The sequence below is a fragment of the Amblyraja radiata genome, chromosome 7, assembly GCF_010909765.2.
Source record: "Amblyraja radiata isolate CabotCenter1 chromosome 7, sAmbRad1.1.pri, whole genome shotgun sequence".
In the NCBI taxonomy this organism is placed as follows: domain Eukaryota; kingdom Metazoa; phylum Chordata; class Chondrichthyes; order Rajiformes; family Rajidae; genus Amblyraja; species Amblyraja radiata.
The window spans coordinates 61,257,355-61,278,045 of record NC_045962.1 but is presented as its reverse complement, the minus strand read 5'-3'; the positions used below and the strand labels follow the sequence as shown (position 1 = coordinate 61,278,045).

General features: G+C 46.8%; 2 protein-coding genes across 16 annotated transcripts in view; one reads left to right on the top strand and one right to left on the bottom strand.

Annotated features, from left to right (window-relative positions):
- Positions 1 to 20,088, bottom strand: part of r3hdm1 (R3H domain containing 1) — a 212,127-nt gene extending 192,039 nt beyond the window's left edge. For 10 of the 14 annotated variants that reach the window (XM_033024663.1, XM_033024670.1, XM_033024672.1 and 7 more), the window contains exon 1: positions 19,949 to 20,064. The gene's annotated coding sequence lies outside the window, so the exon portion shown is untranslated. Of the gene's footprint in view, positions 1 to 18,562; positions 18,657 to 19,948 lie in introns of those variants that run through there. The other 4 variants (XM_033024664.1, XM_033024667.1, XM_033024673.1 and 1 more) reach the window with 3 other exon arrangements.
- zranb3 (zinc finger RANBP2-type containing 3) overlaps positions 19,801 to 20,691 on the top strand; it is a 107,649-nt gene continuing 106,758 nt past the window's right edge. Inside the window, exon 1 of one of the 2 annotated variants that reach the window (XM_033024660.1) lies at positions 19,801 to 20,192. The gene's annotated coding sequence lies outside the window, so the exon portion shown is untranslated. The remainder of the gene's footprint in view (positions 20,193 to 20,691) is intronic. The other variant, XM_033024662.1, reaches the window with a different exon arrangement.

The following is a 20,691-nucleotide window of genomic DNA, read 5'->3' as shown; positions in this document are numbered from 1 at the left end:
TGGTTCAAACCATATGGCCATAATTGTAAGACATTTTTCATTTTAGGGGATATGGATATCAATGTAATTTAGCCCATTCCTCACTGCTCTTAAAGTGGTGACGAGGAGCCACCCACTATGATCTGTTCAGTGAAAGTATTCCCACAGGACTACAGAATCAGGAGCTTCAGGATATAACCTAGAACTATAAAGGAACTGAGATACGTTTTCAAGTCAGAATGCTGCCACCCTGTTGGATAACATGCCAGTGATGGTGCTCTCATGCACCTGCTACCCTTATCTATCTTGGTGATAGAGGTTATAGATTTGAAAATACTCTGCTTAAGTAAATGGCAAAGCCCTGGAGAGTGTTGAAGAGAGTGATCTGGAGTCACGTGTACATTTCCCTGGAAGTGGCAAATCTGTTGAACAGAGTGGTGAAGCTGCAATTGGCACACTTGCCTTCATTGGGAAGGGTTTTGAATACAGGAGTTAGGACATCATGATGCTGCTGTATTAATCGTTGGTAGGACCACGCTTGGAATGTACTGCAGTTTTGGTCACCCAGCTACATGAAAGATATCATTAAATTGGAAAGGACGCAGAAATAATTCACCAGGATGTTACCTGGACTTGAATTATGGGGAGAGAATGGATAGGCTGAGACTTTTTTCTTTGAACTATAGGAGGTTGAAGGTGACCTTATTAAAGTATTCAAAATCATGAAGGGCATGAATAAAGTGAACACCCAGTATTTTTCCCCGAGGGTAAAGGGTTCTAAAACTAGAGCATAGTCTTAAGGTGAGAAAGGAGAGATTTAAGGAGTGCAGGGATAACTTTTCCCACTCAGAGAGTCCATATCTGGAATGATCTGCCATAGAAAGCTAAAGAAATTGATATAATTACAGTTTTCACAAATACATCTGGATAGAAGTGTTTCGAGGCAGGCAAGTGGGATGAGCCCAGAATGCCAATTTGGTCGGCATAGGCAAGGTGGTTCGTAGAGCCTGTTGCCATTCTATAACTCTTTGACTAAGTACCCAGAGAACTGCAGTGTGTTTTGTAATAATCACACTGCAGTTATGGCAAATCATAACCATACCACAATACCATAGAGTTTGTTGTGCTGGATCATATACCAATCAAATAGGGAACTTTTTTCTGAATGTTACTGATCAACTTGAGTGTTGTTGAAATTAAACTTATCCAGATAAGTGGGGAGTACCTTACCACTCCCCTGACATGTGCCTCGTAGATAGCGGATGGTGTCCGGAAGCGAGTCACCTGTTGCAGATTATGCAGCTTCTGACCTGCACTTATAGCCGTGATAGTGTGCCGCACGAGTTTCATAAAAACTCATCGGCCAACTTCATTGCATGATCTGCTCCAACCTAAAATTTAATTCCTTTCAAGTACAGTGAATCATGGCTCAGAGCACACTATCTATCTACACAATATATTCCAGTGATTCGTCACTTCCACTATGACAACACCTCAGAAACCCTTGGCCTTTACAGCTAATTCAATTAAGGACAGCATCACACGAGAGCACCATCAACTGCACCTTCACCACAAGGACTGCGGCAGTTCACAAGGCACCACCACCAAGGCCAATTAAGAATGGGCAACAAATGCTGTTTTTTGCGGGTAAGCTCATCCCTGAAAAAACAATATTAATCAGGGGGGGGAGTTACCAAAACAAGGTTTGGCCAATTCTACCAAAACAAAATTCCAAATATTTGACAACTTGAATATCGCAATCTTAAAACAACCAACATTAGTTACCTGGATGATGAAAATCTGAGCTTCAGGATGATCAAATATGCAAGGGTTGTTATCCAAAAACCCAATTATAGTTATAAATTGCCTTTCATTCAAATAGGACATTGAGATGTTCAATGCAAACACTGGATATTATTTAACTCTGCTTGTATGCATTCAGTGAAACGGCACATATCTTCAGCTACTCCACTGATGATTGTGATAAAGCAATATTTAAACAGAAAAATCGACTGAACAGATTCAGAGAGTAAGCGTTTGTAAAAAAGTGGATTAAATCCAGCACGTTAACAACATAAAATCTGTCTGTGAATCTGTAAGATGCCATGGAAAAGTCGTGTGCATTATCAATCAATTTAGCAAAGTTATCCGAGACCACAAAATTACCTTTAATTGAGGGCATAATTGGAAATCGCACCTGAAGAGCAAAGAAATCTCACATGGGAAACAAGTCATGAGCGAACTTTTGCAATGTGAATTGAGATCAGTTTGCTCTTCTGTTATAGTAGTATCAAGGCAATTTAATCCCTCAGAATTACTTACAAACTATTCTGTGTTGAGTTACTGACAAGACCAACATAAGATCCAAGGTGGCACCGTAGTTTAGGAGATGGTGGGCTCTTTTTGGTATTTATGTTGGGCTTCTGTGTGCTCCTAATACATGGACATGATTCAGTGACACCTTAAATACTCCTTTTCTATAGGGAGCTTTACTCAACAACCAACATCTAAACTGACAAGGACTGCCGAGAATACAAGGCGATTCATTTCACAATGGCATTATCTCCCATCCAAAAGGAAACAAACTGGAAAAATATACTGGAGAATTTGAATACTGTGAACAAATTGGGCCACTACACATCAGAAGGATATATTGGCCTCTGCAGTCCTAATGAGTGGTGAAACTGGCTCGGACACTAAAGACCCTGCTTTGTACCAAGAAGTAGGAACAGAAAGAGGAACAATTGGTTCTTAAAAGGTTCACCTACTCATTTTCGCCAGAGATGCTGCCTGACCCTTTGTTACTCCAGAAACTTTTGTGTAAACTAGCATCTGCAGTTCCTTGTTTCGACAGCTGGTTCTTATTTAATTAGAACCTCTCAACGTATTCACATTCATTTGGGATTTTCTGAAACATTGTCATTGATTTCATGTGGATAACTTTGAAAAAATCTCCAGATATCAAATAGGAAAAAATAGTTAATCTGTTTAGTGCCGGCAGAGCAATTCACTTTTCTTTGAATAAGCAAAGCTGATGTTAATGATTCACCAAAAAAAAAGTCACTACCAACATTGGGCAGAGCTTTTCCCAAATGCTCTGCTGGTCATACATAAAATGGTCTTGAACCAACAAATTTCCATTTAAAAAAAGTGTGCGCTATTTACAGAGCTGAGATGACAAGCAGGTGACAACCCATGTCATCTCACATCAGCATTCTTGTCCCAGCCACTTCCAAAGAGAAGCTTTACATTTTTCATTTATCATTGGAATGATCATGCTTCCACAGCAGTTATATATGAAAGTAAGATGCCTTACTCATCTCAGTTGAAAATAACATCCAAAAGCATGAAAGCCATGAAAATAATGCATATTAAGAACAAAAAAGGTAAAATAAAAACAAACATATATTAAATAAAAAGGAACCATTTTGCAAGTGACAATGATACACACAAAACGCTGAAGTAACTCAGCGGGTCAGGCAGCATCTCTGGAGAAATTGGATGTGACACTTTGGATTGGGATCCTTCTTCATACTGATTGGGGGGGCTAGAAGCAAGAAAAACAGGATTAGGATCGGCAAAAGAGGGCCTCAGGCAGGAGATTCCCCGATAGGTTGATTGTTGGCTACGGATGGTGTAATGCCAAGATACGTTGTTGCAAACTGTGGAACTCCTAAACCGACTTTTAGTGGAGGATTGGGGGGGGGGGAAGAGAGAGAAGAAATGGATGGAGTGTTTGTGGAGGTTACCTAAAATTAAATAAATTAACCTTCATACCACTGGGTTGTAAGCTACTCAAGTGAAATATGAGGTGCTTTTCCTCCAATCTGTATTTAACCGACTGTTCTGTCATCTGCCTCGTCCTCACTCAGGAATGGAGGAGGCAGAGGACAGAACAGTCAGTATGGAAATGGAAAAGGGGGTTAAAATGGTTAGCAACCAGGTGATCCAGTAGGCCTTGGCGGACTGAGCCTTAGCGTTCCGCCAAACCATCACCGAGTCTACGCATGGTCTCACCATTATATAAGGAGACACCACATTGGATATAGTAGTTGTGGTTAGAAGGTGCACGTGGACTTCTATCTCACCTCAAAGACAGTCAGGGTTCCTGGATGGAGTCCAGGCCTCAAAATTAGCGGTTCCCCAGGTGCCACTGACCACCCAAAGTGCCGCCGGGCAACCTAAACGGCGAGTCATTTTGCCCAGCTTGGCAACTTGGTTTATACCGAAGGTATCGACACAAAAAGCTGGACTAACTTCGCAGGTCCGGCAGCATCTCTGGAGAAAAGGGACGTGACGTTTTGTGTCGGCGACGGTTGTGGGAAAGATGCTAAGTGTAGCGTGACGGAGGGTCGGAGCGAATGACGGGCCCCACACAGCAGCGGCGGCTCCATCTCCACCCGCACCCCGCCCGGCCTGATAACAGCCGCTGCTTGCCACTCCGCCAACGCCGCTTTCAAAACAAACCCTTGGAAGAGGGAGGTGTATGTCAGAGGCGAGAGTAGGGGTGGGGGGGGGGGGGGGGGGGTGGTGGGACTGAGGATAGAGCGTGGTGATTGGAGGAGGGAGACGTGCCAAAACACTCTTGGCAGACCTTCACCGCAGCCAGGATCGATCCTGGTCTCCGGCGCTGCAATCGTTGCCGAACCGCCACTGGACCATCCCCGTCCCCAGCCGAGAGCCCCCCCCCCCCCCCTGGGGGCGTCCAGAGACATTGGGAGTCACACGGGAGCGGTGCCCTCAGGCCCAAAGCCAGCGCAGAGAAGCAGTGCTAAACCCAGCTCAACTCCGCCAGGTTAACTTACAGCCCTGTCTGGATTGAGACAGAGCTGTAGGCGAGACAGGCAGAGTTGAGCTGCATTTAGCGCTGGATTGAGCTGAAATTACCGTTCACAGGGCCTCCGAAGCCTCGCGCATTTGTGTGTGTGCCCATGCGCGCGCGGCCGCCAAGATACTCTGTCCCCGGTCCCCTCCATATTTTGATAGCGATTTCCATGCCTGACAGGGACAGCCAAGGCAGCGATGATGCCGGTGTTGTCCGACGAGCGCTGGCCTTCCTTCCCACCTCCTCTGCCCCTTCCTCGCTCTCTCTCTCTCTCTCGTACACCCCCCCTCCACGCCCCTTATCCTGAGACCCCTCCTCTCCATCCCGCACTGATCCCCAGTCCTGCCTCTATTCAGTCCTCACTGACATCCCCTGTGCTCCCCTTCTCATCTACTCCCCCCCCCCCCCCAATCTATTCAGCCTGCACTGATCTCCCTATCCACCTCGCATTGATTCTCCTGCCACTCCCCATCAATCCTACATTGGTCCCCCAATTCATCCTGTACTGACCCCCCTTCCCATCCATCCTGCACTGCTTCCCCCATCCCCCGCACTCTCCCCTCACAATTTTACCTACTACAACCAACACGCACTAATTCCCCTGCCTCAATCCATCCAATCCGCACCGATTGCCTTCTCAAGCCCCCCCCCCCCCCACCACCATCTATCCATCCTGCACTGATTCACACCCCGCCCCCCGACCCTATTGTGCTGGAAATGTCTTCAGGGCTAACATTGACTATGTTTGATAACGGAATGCAATCAAATATGTTTTAATTCCCAATGTTATTGTTTGTTTTAATTCATAAAGATGGATTAATTAAACTGTGAACACGTGAAACATTAAAACCGCAGTGTTCGATTGTCACTGCTACCGTTGACACGTTATTACAGAATTCATTTTAATGGCAAATCAATGCTCTTAATATGGAGCATCAGTACTGAAGTTATTTAATGAGCACCATTCACAACTATACGTTGGATATATCCAGGTTTTACTTCTACAGTCAGTCATATACATCACAAATTTGGTCAGGAGATATTTCAGTTGAAATTTTAACGTTAATTCTTAAGTGGGAATGATGGAAAAAGCATGTATCAACAATTTTAAAAAAAATTGTTGCTTACAAACTGGGTATCATCATTGCTGTTCACAACACATACATCTAATCTGAATGTCCGGTAATGTGGCGTCTTGACACCTTTAAATATATTACCAAAAGAACATTTGCTGCATTTATGCATTCCGGAAGTGGTGGCGTTGTGATACGGCTGCGGCTCGCCTGCAGTCTGTCTGTATTTACTTTTTTGTGTTGTTTTTTTTTTTGTCTAGTTTAGTAATTTTTTTGGTTATTAGGTGGTGTTGTGTGTGTGGGGGGAGGGTGAAACAGGGCTTTCTGTCTCTTCCTTCGGGGGAATGCGACTTTTTTGTCGTATCCCCCTTCTCTTCCCCCGTCTGCGCTGAGGCCTAATGGCGGAGCTGGCGGCCTCCAACCTGCGACCGACCTCGAGGGTCCGGAGGTAGAGCCAGCCAGGACTCACCAACTGGCCGTCTTCGAGCTGTGGCGACGTCCGGGTAGCGGCTCGACTCGGCGCTCCGGTGAGGGCGGACGGCGCGGGGCTGAGACACTCCCTTCCGGGCAGCACGGCTACCGGCTGGAAGGCGCTCCCGTGGGGGCAGCCCGGTGCGGGGCTGAGACGCTGCCGTGTGGGTGGCCTGGGTCCCGGCTGGAAGGCGCTCCCGTGGGGCAGACGGTGCGGGGCTGAGACGCTGCCGTGTGGGAGGCCCGGTGCGGGGCGGAGACGGTGCTCCGGTGGCTGAGGCGGCGGCGACCTGGATCCGGGGCTCGGCCGCGGACCAGTGGATGACAATGTCGGGAGCTCGCAGGTCACAGGCTGGTTCCTGTTTTCCGGAGCTCCCGTTGCAACAGCTGCGTCCGCTGGACTGGAGGGCGGCAGCTTCGACCACCCCCGGGCCGCGGAGCTTGAACCGCGGGACTGACTTTCCATCGCCCGGTGGGGTATCGCCTCGGCGCAGAGGGAGAAGAGGAGGGAAGAGACAGTAACTCTAAGACTTTTGCCTCCATCACAGTGAGGAGGTGTTTGGTGAACTCACTGTGGTGGATGTTAATTTGTGCTTATTGTGTGTTGTTATTATTACATGTATGGCTGCAGGCAACAGCATTTCGTTCAGACCGAAAGGTCTGAATGACAAATAAAGGATTCAATTCAATTCAATTCAATGTCCTTTGGTCATCTCTTGTTAGTTAGTGTTATGTTTAACCTGTCAGATGGGTATAGTCAGTTTTAACAGCTATTATCATAAAATGCCTTTAGAAAATTCCTTGCAACCTGTATATTTTGTTGTGGATAAATTATGTGGGAAGCGAGAGTCTTTCTGTACCAATAGCAATAACGACCCATGCTATGGCCATGTCATGATAATTTTCGGTCCTTCACAGAAAACATGCTTGCATCAATCTGTAGTGTGCATGGTTAAGCATGTTATCAACGTCCAGGATTTATTGACACAGGTTGCTCATACGCTGAATAATCCAACCACATTTTTGTTAGGAAGTAGAAAGAAATAATAAAAATTGCATTAATTGCAATGTGTAAAAAGAGTTGAGATACTGTATTATAATTTTGCTGCATGTCATTGTGGTATACATCATAGGTACACAAAAATGCTGGAGAAACTCAGCGAGTGCAGCAGCATCTATGGAGCGAAGGAAATAGGCAATGTTTCGGGTTGAAACCCTTCTTCAGTATATATCATGTCTTGATTGGTGAATATGTTAGTTTGTGACTTTATTTGAAGCATAAATAATATGTGAATGCTTCATTGAGCATAACTCCGACTGGTAACTACGCACTTCGTCCGAGCACGCGTCATGCAAGCCATCTTAAATGACTACCTAAACTGTCATTTGGCAACCTAAAAAGCTGCCAAGGTTGCCCGGCTGGCAACAGGGAAAGAAAGTTAAGCGAGAGCCCTGGAGTCGAGGGAAGAGGTACACGTACAGGTGTTACATTTCCTGTGGTTGCAGGGGAAAATACCTGGGAGGAGGTGGTTTGTGGGGAAGGGATGAGTGAAGCACAGTTCCAGAGGGAGCGGTCTCTGCAGAAGACGGAATGGGTGATGGGAAAATGATTAGTGCTGGAATCACTTTGGTGGTAACGGAAATGTCAAGAGAATGATGTGTAGGATGCGGTGGCTGGTAGGGTGCAAGGTGAGGGACAGGGGAACTGTCTTTGTTGCTTCTGGGGGAAAGGGGGAGCATGAGCAACTATGGGATGCAGAGGAGATGCACGTGAGGAACCCAGCTATGACAGAAGGGGGGGAAAACCATGTTCACTAAAGAATGAAGAATCCTTGCATGGTAAACCTCATATTGGGAGCAAGTGAGACGGATGAATTGAGAGTAGGGGATTGTAGCTTTGTAAGAGGTAGGGTCGGAAGAAGTGTAGTCCAGATAACTGTAAGAGTCAGTAGGCTTGATGTAGACATCAGTCAATAGTCTGTCTTCTGTGATGGAGACAGAGAGATCAAGAAAGGGGAGATAGGTATCAGAGATAGTCCAAGTGAATTTGTGGGAAGGGTGGAAGTTAGTGGTGGTTAATTTGGCATTCGGCGATTTCTGCACCGATGCAGGTAGCCCCGATTCAATCGTCGATGCGGTGGAGAAAGATGGGGACAGGGCCAGTGTACGTATGAAACAAGAACACTTTTGTGTAACCAACAAAAAGGGAGGCATAACTGGGGCTCATACAAGCAACAATGGCTACACCTTTAACTTGGAGAACTCGAGAGGAGTCAAAAGACAAGTAGTCTAGGGCGAGGATAAGTCCAACTAGGTGGAGGAGAGTTAGTTGAAGGAAATTGATTAGGTCTTTGTTTGCTAGCTCCAATAAAATTTTGATCAGAAATTTGCCAATCAGTTGGCAAGTGGGGGGAAAAAAAGGTGTTGAAATGTTTTTAATGACACTTTTGCATGCTTACAAAGACAAATCTGAAGAAGGGTCTCGACCCAAAACATCACACTTCCCTTCTCACCAGAGATGCTGCCTGTCCCGCTGAGTTATTTCATTTTTTTGTGTTTAATCTCAAGCTAAAGCAGATTTTCAGTATCATACAATATGTTTAGTTTAGAGATACAGCATGGAAACATGCTCTTCGGCCCAACCCAGTTTACAATCACCCATTCTCACTTGTTCTGCATTATCCCACTCCCTACCCACAAGTGGGAAATTTAGAGGTAAATTAACCTACAAACCCACACGTCTTTAGGATGTGGGAGGAAACCAGAGCACCCGTGGAAAGCCACGCAGTCATAGGGAGAACGTGCAAACTCCACACAGAAAGAAACCAAAGTCAGGGGAAGTGTGTGATGTGACAGATGTCACATCTGTAAGATTATGGTATTACACAATAGGAATCAAAGCAAGGTTGGTGTAGTCTGTAAGCAAGGCATACTTAAAAATCAAGGGAGAACCAACACCAATTTCTACCCTAATGTTCATATTTTGGTTACGTTTTATTCCCACACTTCCAATAATAATATCACATAAACTCGTCAGGCTGTGATTATGCTGTCCTGATGGTGCTGATATTGTTGCACCATCATTGAGAGAGGGTGTAATTACAGCTCAACAATCTCGCGTCGGCACCCTCCATTATAAACATGAAGCATTTATACTGAAAAAGGCTGAAAAAATATAAAATATTAATTCTGTAATTTGGGGTAACTTCTGTTGCAGACTCAACTACTGTGGATTCTTGAGCTTAGTTTGTTATGGGCCTGTCCCACTTAGGTGACTTTTTAGGCGACTACAGGAGACTATGAGGTCGCCACATGTTCGCTGGTGGTTGCCGGGGAGTCGTCTACATGGTCATGAGTAGTTCCCGCATTTTCGGAACTGGTCGTGGCTTACTTCTGGTCGACCAGAATGAAGCTGCCATGGAGAGCAGCAAGAATTCTCGTGCCGTAGGTACAGTGGTAGTGGGTCGCCAGGAGGTCATAGGTTGTCGCCAGTGCTGACCGGTGAATTTCATTGGCAAATTGGGGGTAAAAAACGTAAACAGTATTTACAGAACCAAGGATAACCGACCGGTAATGTTAATGTCCGCCGAGCTTCACAGCCATGTATCTCTGGCTTCTTAAAAGTTGTCTCCCCCCTCTCCCCAAGGACTTAAGTGACCCTTCCCGTACACTGTGCTTTCACCATCTTAATTAGTGCCAACCTTCCCGTTCATCGTGGTGTGTGACTGTATCACATTGGCTTTGCACCGTGTGAATTTCACTCAGACAGCGCTCGCCCTGCTTGCCTGTCCCCCACCTGCATAACTGGCTGGTGAAGGAAGCGATGTGTGTTCCACTATGACAGATTTTCAGTGACCTGCTACGACTTCACAGTCACCTGAAAAATCGCCTAAGTGGGACAGGCCCATAACTCTCGACATAAACTACTCTGCTTTAATCAGAATGCAAATCATTTTTATTTCTATTCTTTTTAGATTGTTTAGACTGTAAAATAAATGCAGTCATTTTCAAAACACCAGCCTCATTTCAGAAGCCAGCTGTAACTATCTATCCATCTATCTAATATTAAAAGTCTTTGGCTTATTTGTGCCCACGATGTGTCAATCTGCTTTTCCTATCTTCTTCCAAACGTTAGGCCACAGCCTTCCCATTTTCACACATCCTACTCACACATCCTTTTCCCGTCGTGGGGATAAACATCTTCCTGTCGCATTCCCACCTATATTTCCGAAGTTGTTAATCCTTGAAATTTAAAAAACAGCCCGATTTCTTCAAATTCACCCACTTTGGAAAACAAAATCCAAGTGACGTCACATTGCACTCGCTAGGCAGGACGGGACACTCCGGGAGCACTCCAGCACTCGTGATGAACGAAGAGTGGCGGCGGCTGCCGGCGCCCGAACAGTACCTGGTGGGGAGGGTGGTGCCGCGGGCCGAGCCCGTGGACTGGGCCTGGGCTGGTGCCGAGCCTGGTGCTGGAGTGAGAGCCGAGCCTGGGGCTTGGGATGAGGCCGTGACCAGGGCCAAGAAAGAAGCCGCAGCTGGAACCAAGCACGTGCCGGGTCCGGGGTCAGGGACGAGCCCAGAGATGAAGTCAGGGCCTAGACTGGAGCCCAGGCGGTGGCCGAGCGGATGGCTGGAGTCTACAGCCAGGGCCGGCCCGAGGAGAACCCTCTCCACTCCCCCTCCGCCTCCACCGGAGGTGGGGTGGGAAGAACCGCAAGTGCTGTCGAACCGTTACCGGTCCCCCCCCCCCCACTCGAGACGTCCGGACCAACAGGACACCGGCCCCCAGGCCCTGCACGGAGAAGCGCCGACCCCAGAGGAACCTAATGGGCCGCTACGGTGATGTGCCAGTTTGCCCACAGCCTCAGCTGCCACCCCAAGTACAAGTGGCAGCGGGTACCGTGGGGGCAAAAGCCGGTGGTATGCAAAGTACAAGCCGTACCTTGCACACCACCGGCTTCTGCCCCTACGGTACCCGCTGCCACTTCATCCACAACCCCGAGGAGGAGCGAGGGCCCCGGCCTCGCCTGCGCCAGAGCGCTAGCCTAAGCTCAGCCTCCTCCGACCCAGCGCTAGACTGGGCCGCTCTGCAGGCTGCCTTCAGCCCCGACCTGGAGTTGGAGCTGGCCTGGACTCTGGGCTTGCGGCTGGGCAAGGGAGGGGGAGGAGGTTGCTGCTGCCGCCAGCACCACCGTCACCAACAATACCCGCAGCTCCAGCGGGAGCCTGGCCTGCGCCATGGCCCCAGAATCTCTCCGACCAGGACGTCTCCAGCAGCAGCGGCTCCAAGTCGCCCGGTTTCGAGCAGGGCCCACGGCTGCCAATCTTCAGCAGAATCTGTGTGTCGGACTGAAGGGTGGGGGGTGGAGGTGGAGGGATGCCGGGACCAACCCGGCGGGATAGGCAGAGCCGAGATGGAGCCAGCGACTGCAAGTCCGGGGCCTCCCCGCCAGCCCAGGGCCACCCCGGACACCTCCGAACAGGGACGGGACATTGGGAAGGGGGCACCCCAAACAGCAACTCAACAGTACCCGCAGCGACGGAGAGCTGACCCCGACCCGACTACGGATGAAACGCAAGCCTGCGCACAATGCCAAGACTGTTTTATAGCTAGTGACCTATGACCTGGGCATGCTCAGTCGGAATACCAAACTCTCTTATTGATAACAATGCATTTCTTTAATGACCAAGATTATAATAGGAAGGAGTAGAATTAAATCAGTTCTTCAACTCTGCTCCACAATGCATCGTAATCTTACCTTTGGCCTCAATTTTACTTTCCTACTTGACCTCGTAATAGAAACATAGAAACATAGAAAGTAGGTGCGAGAGTAGACCACCAGGTCCGTCGAGCCCGCACCGCCATTCGCTCATGGCTGAACACTAAACAGACACACTTACCCACAAACAGTAGACACAAGACACAGAACACAAGACACTACCCTCCCCTTTATACCGCTATCACCCCTCTCCACCCCAAGAACCTCGTGATCTCCTGGGGGAGGCAAAAAACCGGATAAAAACCCAGGTCCAATTCGGGAAAAAAATCCGGGAAATTCCTCTCCGACCCCAATCCAGGCGATCGACACTTGTCCAGGAGATCACTCAGGTCTTACTATACTAACCATACCTAGGTCCATATCCCTGCCCTCTCCCCGTAGCCCCTTATCCCCTTGGCAGCTAAAAAACCATCTATTTTAGTCTTAAATATATTTAACGTTTCTGCTTCCACTGCTCCCTGGGGCAGTGAATTCCATAAATTAACCACCCTCTGGGTGAAGAAGTTCTTCCTCATCTCAGTTTTAAAAGAGCCCCCCCTTATTCTGCAACTATGTCCCCTAGTTCTAGTTTCCCCGATCATTGGGAACATCCTCGGTGCATCCACCCGATCAAGGCCCCTCACGATCTTATATGTTTCAATGAGATCGCCTCTCATTCTTCTAAACTCCAAAGAGTAGAGTTCCAGCCTACTTAACCTTTCCTCATATGTCAATCCCCTCATTGCAGGAATTAATCTTGTAATCTCGATTCTACTGTGGTCCAGAAATTTAGCTCAGCCCTGAATATACTTAATAACTCTACATCTACAGCACTATGGGGTAGAGTCCCAAAGATTCACAACTCTGAGGTGAGCAAAAAGATATTTCAGGGATTTGGCCACTGCTGGGCTATTTGTGAATAGTCATAATGTTGCAGTTTCAAAAAAATTTTAAACAAAACACGATTCGTGATCACCCCCTCAGTAACTCCTTGCTTCACTCATGCCTTCCCACCAAACTCATCCTCTCCCCAGGCACTTTCCCCTGTAACTCCTCTCTCAGCACCTCATAATCCACTTGAGGAGCTAACAACTCAACGTATGAATACTGAAATCTCCAATTTCAATAACCCCTCCATTCCATTTCTGCCCCCCCCCCCTCCCCCGCCGCCCCCCAATCCTGATGCACGTACATTTCTCCAACCATCTCTCACTCTACCAGCTCCTTCATACACTCATCACCCATTCCCCAGCCCCACATTTCCCTTTTACCTTCCCCCCCACCCCTCATTCATATCTCTACCTCCGGTTTTGCAATTTTCTCTTCTTTCCTTTTCACCTCCAGCATTTGTCTCTTACTACCCAGCTACCGATCAACATCACTCCTCCTCAATGTGCATATATCCAATTATCACTTGTCAATCTCGTTTCCACCTTTCTTTCCCCCGCCCCATCAGAAGAACGGCCCTGACCCGAAATGTTGTCTGTCCATTTCCCTCCTTAGATGCCGCCTGATACCGCAGAGTTCCTCCAGCACGTTTTTTTTTTTTGCCACATCTTCTTAATAATCCATGAATGATAAAATGAATCAGCAAATTTATTGAATTATATGAAAATACAAATAAAGGAATACCAACAGAGACTATTCCAACAAAGCCCAATATGAGCTGAAAGGATAGCACCTTTTCTTCAATCTTGGCACACTGCAGCGGTTGGTACTCGATGGTGAATTCAACAATTTTGGATAAACAACCTTTCCATTTGTGTCTGAACCAGCCAATTCCAATGCGAGCTCATCCACCTGTAACATTAAAATTACAGTATACACAGATCAGCTATCATTTGCAAAACCCCAAGAGGGCATGAAAAGCAAGAGTGTCATTTGGACAACTCATCACACCATCGCAGGTATTCCCTTTGTTCTCTTCTTTCCTCGCATTATTTGCAACTTGAAAGGTGTTCAATACAAACCTTTCCTGTTCTGTTGAAGGATCATTAACCCAAAACATTAATGCCCTGTAGGCGGTAGGCGGCACGACTCTCGTCAGCAGCGGCCTCTGCAGTCCGTCTGCGTTTTTATTATTTTATGTCTATGTTTTTATGTAGTTTTTGTTATTTTTGGTTGGGGTATGTGTGTGGGGGGGTGGGGGTGGTGTGGGGGGGAGGGGGTAACTTTTAAATCTCTCCCTGCACGGGAGACCCGACCTTTTCTTTGTCGGGTCTCCGTTGTCGTTGGGGCTGCAACGAGGAGCGGCCTCCAACAGGAAGACCGGGCGCTGTGGTGCCGACTACTCACCTCACCGTCGCGGAGCTGGCCGAGTCCAGAGCGGGTGGAGCTGTGGTGGACGCTGCTGCGACCCGACCCCCGGAGATTCGGTGGCTGCAACTGCGGGTTTGGCGGACGGTAACACCGGGAGCCCGTGGGTCCCTGGAGGAAGACCGCTTTTCGGGGCTTCCGCAGCGGCGACTTCTCCCGCCCGAGTTGCGGGGTTGAAGAGCTCCTGGAGCGGGGCCTTACAGCACCGCCCCGCGCGGCTTGGAATGGCGGCGGGTCTCTGCGAGCGCACGCCGGGGGCTCTAACACCAAGACCCGGTGTGCGACCTTGCATCACCCGACGTGGCTTTAATGGCTGCGGGCCAATTCGCCATCGCCCGCCGGGGGCTTTGACTTTGACTCTGACATCGGGGGGGAAAGTGCAGTGGAGAGAGAAGTTTTTTTGGCCTTCCATCACAGCAATGTGATGGATGTTTATGTAAATTATGTTGTGTCTTGGGTCTATTTGTTTGTAATGTATGGCTGCAGAAACGGCATTTCGTTTGGACCTCAAGGGGTCCAAATGACAATAAATTGAATTGTATTGTATTGTACTTAGGTGATTTTTTTAGGCGACTACAGGCGACAAGGCTGTCGCCACATGGTCGCGGAGTGACGCCTTTATGGTCGGTAGTAGTCTCCTCAAGTCGCCCAAAGAATCTTATCGTTTTTCTAGTCGCCGCTGGATTTTGAAATGTTCAAAACTTTTCGGCGACAGTGGACTTGACGCCAATGATCATAGCTTGTCTTCTCCTGACGTAGGTGCTGTCGTAGGTTGTCGCCAGGATGACGTAGATTGCCACCAGGTGACGTAGGTTGTTGCTGGTGCTGACTTCGATGAATTCCATTGGCGACTACCTACGTCAACCGACGACAGGTACCGGCAACTGAATTGTCTTACCTTATCGTAGCTTGTCGCAGGTGGACGTAGGTTGTCGTAGGTGGACGTCCTAATGGGTCGTCGGTTGTCGGTAGCTTGCCGTCGACGAGATGGTAGGTTGTTGTAGACATTGTCGTAGGGGCAGTCCAGTCGCCGGTTAGTCGGTGACCTGCTACGACTATGGAAGTCGCCGAAGAAATTGCCTAAGTGGGACATGCCAATAAGTCTACTACTCTCTCCACAGCTGTTGCCTGCTGAATATTTCCCAATGTATTTTACATTAAATTAGAGGCACCAAAACTCAGAGCTTGGGAAAAACCTAAAGAAGCTATGAAAAGATATCAAAAGGCCAAGGAACAATCACTTCAACACATCAAACAATATCACAAGACATTCAAATGCCATTAACACACCACCTTCCGATAGTAAAGAATGAACTGCAATGCTGGCCACCAATAATCTAGATCTCCAAGGCGTTGACATATCATCAGATTACAAGAGAAAATAACAGCCTCAGACTGCCAAACATGATTGTCCAGTGATATTTTACATGCAGATTGCTACAATTAGTAATTCTAAAGTCAGCAGAACATCCCACACTGCAGTGTTTGTGATTTGGTAGTCAAGATGACCTTGCAGACATTATTCAAACTTGAAAAAAAACAACTTATTGATTTAGTTATACTCTTGTGTGAAACGATCCAATTTGATTTCACACCCATGATCTGACACAAAAATATCTTTGATCTCAATAGGCATATCTGAAAGTTATGTTTGATAAATAAAGTGCAAAAAGTTGTTACTGCAGCGCATTCCTTAATGCCCTTCACAACAACTTCGCGGGTCTAGGCCACAACAACTAGGCCACCTCGCGGCCTACCAGCTGGATCGGAGCGGCCTTTCCTGCCGGGGACCGGGAACCGGACCAGGGCTGCTAAAGCTGCGGCGCAGCGCTGGAGTCACCGCAGAGCGGGCGATGCCTACCTGGGTCGTCGTTTGGAGCTCCGGAGCGTTGGGCTGCTGCTCCAACATCGTGGAGCTCTGGTGCGGAGAGCTTCCAACGCGGGCGGCTCTGAACAACATCGAGGAGTCCTGGGGCGCCTTGCAGAGGGTCTGCAGCAGCGGGTCTCCATCCGGCGCGGCCTACACTTTGGAAGCCGCCGACTCCGGTAGGAGGGGGCCGACTCTGGCGTCCACGCCACTGAGGACGTCCCGCAGCCCCGACGTCGGACTTGTATCACCCCGGCGAGCGGTCCTGGACATCGGGCCGCCCGTAGCTGCAACTGCGGAGGTCCTGACCACGGGGAACAGTGGAGGAAGAGACTGATTTTGGTGCCTTCCCACACAATGGGGAACTTTGATTCTGCTGTGTGAGGATGTTTTATGTTAAATTCTATAGTGTGTTGTGTCCTTTATTTTTATTTTTATTGTATGGCTGTATGGGAATTTCATTTCACTGTGCCATCTGGCACATGTGACAATTAAATCTATCTTGAATCTTGAATCTTGAACTTCATCGTCACTGGAGGCCCATTTAATCACCATCCGGAAGCACCGCATCAGAAGTCTCTCTCTGTACATGGAATCCTATAAATACTATCCTGTAACACTGCACATCAAAAATGGCAAATGAATCTGTATTATTTATTGCATTAACAACAAAATGCAGTGTCAATACTTAATAGATTTGTTTTCTCTGTGTTAAAGGTAATTTGCCCAAACTCAAGTTTTTTCCATTTTAACTTTCTAACTGTGAAATAGCACAAGTCCTTGTTAAAATGCATTATCATTTAATATATAATGCTGATGTACATTCTTGTATAATGATTATTGTTGTCAACCATTCCACATGTATGTACAGAACGAAAAAAATAATGATTGCAATTATTTGACAATGTGAGCTATTTACAGAGACTAACCACAATAATCCACGAAAATTGAGACAATTGTCAATAAAATGCTTGTAATCCATTCTCTTTAACACTTTCTAATAAGTATTACTGCATAATTTTCCAATGCAGTGTGTTACAATTTTCTAATATTTCAACAACTTCAAATAGCTGTAAAGCTTTCAAGCTTCTTTCTCATTAATCACACAGAAATACCATCCTAAAAAATCATTGGTCAGAATAAGGTGCTGGTTAATTTCCTGACACTATTACGCACAGGCATATTTTGTAATGTCACTGTCATCTGCAAAATCTATATTAAATTCATTTAAGAAATTGTCAATACTCATTATATGAGAGAAAGTTGTCTTTCTAAATGACAGCAAAATTAAGTTTCCTTTTACATAAATTAATAAATAAAACATACCAGTTACAATACCACTTCTCACAAAAATAAAATGGGATCCTTCCTGTACATCGTCCTACCACAACGAACCTGTTCTAGTCAATATCACAGGGTAGTGAGCTGTTCGTAAACGAGACAATTCAGGTGATGATAACCCCATTACTAAAAAGCAAGGCAATGATGATAATCGGGTCGACCAAAATACTAAGGGTCAATTATAAAGGTTCAATACAATAGTTACAATAAAAATTACAATAAATTTCATTAAAATTATTAATGATTTACTTTTCGGTATGTCGAAAACGAAGTTAGGTAATCGATTACGTTAAAGGCGGCAAGATTATGTCTGATGTACTCGAGTGCTATATTTATACTCATCTATTTTAGGATCCTTGGGAACATGGCTTAATCCCGTTTTATCTATTTACCCAGATTTAAAGAGGTTACTACATTCACGCCCATCCTAGATAAATTTTAAAGGGTACGAATCTCCCAGAAAAATTGTGTTTTACATTATTTAAGCCTAGTACGGTACTTGTATATGAACCAAGCCGAACTCTCACCCGCTTTCAACATGTCGTACGCTCCGACAGCTATATGGACACACACATGCGATATATCTAAAATCTCCAAGAACGTTGCAGCAAGACTGAAGCAATGTAGCATCCTGCCTGGCAATAATGCGCACGTACTGTCTGTTCGAATCCCCCCGTGGTTACTGCATCCCCCAAGTACACGAGCTGCTACTGCGGCCTATTGGGGAGAGGGGGACTAGGCCGTCGGGCTAATTTAACCCAAACGTCGCTTCCGCGAATCCTTTATTCAGTCCGTCACTAAGAACGACGATGACCTTCTCACAGGCGCACAATTGCCATTAAAAATATATGTATTTCCTTTTCAGTAAAGACAAGAACAGTTTAAGCTAAAGGGCGGGTGATTTAATTTATATACACACACTTACCGGTTCCCCACCGAGAGGGTTTGTTGCAGCGAGTCGGGAGCATGGCTAAACCCTGCCCCCCAACACCCTGGCCCTCCTCTCTCTCTCTCTCTCCCCCCCGCCCCGGCAACTCCAACCAAACCCGATGGAGGAAGCAGTGACGCGCCCTAACAGACAGCGACCAATGGAAGCGGGAGAAGTAGCCTTACCCGGGTTACTCTAAATATAAATGTTTAAAAGGCTCTGAAGACTCGATTTGCATCAAACTGGAGATTTCCTATTAATGGAGCGCACAGGTCATTCTGCAGTAAGGTGACCGTCAAGTGGAAGAAGAAAGTGAGCGTGAATGCGCATCATTAATTAACACATCTATCCGGACAATTACGTCGAATGGCTGTACGATCAGTTCAATGTATAGGTACAACAATGTATTGGTTGATGCAAAATTGCTCAGCATGTGGTATATTCCACTGGGATTCGATTCCCATGCGTGTTATTTTCAATAGACTTTTGATTTTAGTTTCTCTGCACCCAAATTCCCACATTAATATTTAGGATAAACTCCTGACAAACGCCTTCGACAAACACTGCCTTGACATTCATCTGCAGCAACATCGCCACTTATACACCGACCTACAATAAATGCATGGCCATTTGATAGCTCTCAACAGGTTGCTCCGACATAATTTACCCTTTGGCCCAACAAATACAACGAGGTCATTGGTCCGCGAATAATTTATCTTTTTTCCCCCACAAATAAAATGTAGGGCGAGAATCTGCCTTTTGTAAAAATATATCGGTGGGTTTTTAAAAACAGCTGCAATCATTTGTTATGTTACAGTTGTACAAGATAATTGTACAACTGTAAGTGCCGGGTTCGTTCCTGAACACGGGTGCTGCCTGTACGGAGTTTGTACGACCCAGTGACCATTACTTTTCTCTGGGAGCTCCGGTTTCCACCCACACTCCAAATACTTACAGGTTTGTATAGGAAGGAACTACAGATGCTGGTTATACACCGAAGATTTATAGATTAATTGGGTTGGTATAATTGTCCACAGTGTGTGTTGGTGTAGGATAGTGTTCGTGCGCGCGGGTCGGGGGGCGAAGGGCCTGTTTCCGCGCTGTATCTCTAAACCAAACAACATTTTTTGTTCCTGCTTTCTGCCATTCGCCCTGTTGCTCCCCCTCCTTCTCCGGGCAGCCGCCGACTACCGGGGGACAATGGTGACACTGAGCCAATGGAGGGCGACCGAGGGCGGGGCCAGGCAGCCATCACGTTAGGGTGAGGCAGCGCCACAGGCGCTCGAGCTCTGCTGCAACCGCGGCCGCCGAAAACCCGCTTCAGTCAATTTTAAAACAAATAACAGTCAACTTCACCAGACCAAATAAAACAAGGCGCCTTACCTGCCGCCCGGAAACCCGTGTGTGAACTCATCGAGCGACTAAAACAGGCTTAAAAAAAACTAAACCTAAAAACCTACGGGAAAACCCCACCCCCAACCTGACCCGGCATCGCCGCCCTGCGCGCGCGTCATCGCGCACTACGTCAATCGCTGATGACGACTGGGGAGGTGACGCAAGCGCGCGGACGCAGGGTTTGAGCGCGTTTTCAGCCGCAGTGTTTGGAAAGTTATAATTTCTCGTTGAAGTAAGTTGGGTATGAAGTTTGCAGCTGTAATCTCTTCTCTCCCCCCCCCCCGGGGAAGTGCTAAAATAATGATGCATTTCTATCCCATTTTGATACGTAGATGAAGTTTCATGTTAAAATACAATTTGGGGGTAAATGTGTTCATTAGCATGCGTTGTGTTATTTTGCATTGCATATATTTGCGTGGTTGATCAACGAAAATAGATTATTGGGACATAAAGTCCATAGACACGGCCTATCTGCATTTCTAAGGAACAAGGCAGAGAATTGCTGAGTTAAATGTTAGTTGTGTATTTGGATCTACAGTGACGTAACGTTATTGTTTTGTAATCACTCCATTACAAAGTATTAGGTGAACCACAAGGCTTTTATTAAAACGTATGAGGAGAGAATAATACATACTACTGCACTAGTAATATCATCTTGCAGATTGCCGAGCTAGGGACAAGCAGGGTTGTTATCAGTAACTGTATTCCTTACTCAAGTCCCGGACTGGATT